Consider the following 2,510-nt stretch of genomic DNA (forward strand, 5'->3'; position numbering starts at 1 on the left):
CAGCGGTACGACACCCAGAAACCCTCACAGGCACGAGCGATCCAGCGAGCGCGAGCGATGACGCAGAGCTGCCAGGGTTCAGCTGCTTTCTCTCTTTCTGTCTCTCAGACAAACTTCAGCCCTCCGGCTTCAGAGCGCCGAAGAGGGACAGGACAGCAGAGGGAGGGGAAGACCTGCAGCAAACCGCGGGTCGGACTCGAACCTGGGCGCATGTCCAGAAAAAATCTACAGAGTTAAACTGCAGGAATGTCTTAAAGACATAAAGACCTGGATGGCCGCTAACTTTCTGCTTCTTAATTCAGATCAAACTGAGGTTATTGTACTCGGCCCTGAAAAGCTTAGAAATATGGTATCTAAGCAGATTCTTACTCTGGATGGCATTACCTTGGCCTCCAGTAACACTGTGAGGAACCTTGGAGTCATGTTTGACCAGGACATGTCCTTCAACGCACATATTAAACAAATATGTAAGACTGCGTTCTTCCATTTGTGCAACATCTCTAAAGTTAGAAATATCCTGTCTCAGAGTGACGCTGAAAAACTAGTTCATGCATTTATTACTTCCAGGCTGGACGACTGTAACTCATTATTATCAGGATGTCCAAAAAACTCGCTGAAAAGCCTTCAGCTGATCCAAAATGCTGCAGCAAGAGTCCTGACAGGGACTAGAAAGAGAGAGCAGATTTCTCCTGTTTTGGCTTCCTGTTAAATCCAGGATTCAAAATCCTGCTCCTCACATACAAGGTCTTAAATAATCAGGCCCCATCTTATCTTAATGACCTTGTAGTACCATATCACCCTATTAGAGCACTTCGCTCTCGCTCTGCAGGCCTACTTGTTGTTCCTAGAGTATTTAAAAGTAGAATGGGAGGCAGAGCCTTCAGTCTGTTGTTGTGATTTGTTGCTGAAAAATGAATTGAATTCACGTTGATTTAGATAAATCATCATCCCAGTCTGTCCACTGCTGATGGACGACTGAAGACCGGAAGAAGCTGTTACAGACTGATGACTCTTCAGGACCTGGGCCCTGTTTCAGGAAGCCGGTTTAGAAAACTCAGAGTGAAAAACGATACTCAGGGTTGAGTAACCCCGAACTGTCCAACTCGTAATATTCGGTTTCAGAAAGGCTGATAACAATTAGTTCAATCAACGCGGAGTTGCTTTAACCCCAAGTTAAGCGCGCGCACGAGGATACATAAAGCCCTGATTAGTGGAGCACAGATTAAGCGAGTCACCATGGAGACGGAGGGAAAGAAGGCGCGGTCAATGTATTTCACAGCGCTTGAGGCCGAAATTCTGATGGCAGCATATGCCGATAACATGCAAATTTTGCGGGAAAAAAGTAACACAGCCACAGCTGCAAAAGCATGCATGGCAAAACATAGCCGACAGAGTCAATGCGTGAGTGTTAATTTAAACACTGATCTAGGGATTTCCACCCATTTAACACGTTATTTTATTATATTTTTTATTTTTTATTTCATACATTTTATTTTGTGACGTGATGTGAGCGCAGGTGCAACCCAACAGGCCCCAAACGTTCCTGGCAGCAAGTAAAAATGAAATATAAAAATATAGTCCAAACAGGTAAGGTGTAATTGTATTATGAGCCATAGTGCTTGGTCTGTTTGTCCCATGTAAATCAATTGCAGTTAGAGGCTACATTAATTTCCACTTATTGAAATTATCTGAGCACATTACAAGTACATATTTGCTTACTCTGTATGCTCAAATGTGACCCGTTATAGCCAACAGAAAAACAGGTGGGGGTCCTCCACCACCACCACTCACAGAGGCTGAGCAGTTGGCTTCCACATTTGTGATAATGTTGGCAGCATCACATATGATCTTCACAGTGCAGAGAACACAAATTAGCATCCATTACTATAATGAAATAATTTGTTAGTTTGACATGCTACAGGGAACTATGTACCTGTACATTAATGCTGTGGAAAGACTTCCTGTTCACATAGTCTCCTTCATTTACTGAAGGAGCAATGATTGGAATGTGAGTGCCATCTATACAGCCAATCACGCCTGGGAACCGTGAGAATAAATGTAAAATTTAAGTAGTAGTTCAAGTATCACCACATCATGAATTAAGTTCTGTTCATCCTGATACCTGCAATTTTGTGGCATCCCTCTTTGATAAATCTTGTGGGTCTATGGCCGGGGAACACCACAGACGAGTACAGGAGACGTTTCAGTGCAACTGTAACATTCCTGACTGCCCGACAGACGGTAGCCTTGGAAACGTGCTCAGCGTCACCAATATTATACAGAAAGCTCCCGTTTGCAAAAAACCGAAGTGCAATACAAATAATATGTACAGAACTGAGAGGATGTCCGCGATGTGTCACATGAGCAATATTAGGCCTGAGGATGTTATTCAAATAAATTATAGATTGTGCTGAAAAACGGTAACGTTCACACAGGAAATCATCAGGAAATGATAAAGTGTCCAAACGCGCTCTAATCACTCTCTCCCGGTGGAGAGCTCTGCGGAGAAT

The sequence above is a fragment of the Aulonocara sp. 'chitande type north' Nkhata Bay genome, linkage group LG14 (assembly GCF_057382095.1).
Source record: "Aulonocara sp. 'chitande type north' Nkhata Bay isolate Kocher_YH1m ecotype deep benthic linkage group LG14, A_spYH_male_GT1.1, whole genome shotgun sequence".
NCBI lineage: Eukaryota > Metazoa > Chordata > Actinopteri > Cichliformes > Cichlidae > Aulonocara > Aulonocara sp. 'chitande type north' Nkhata Bay.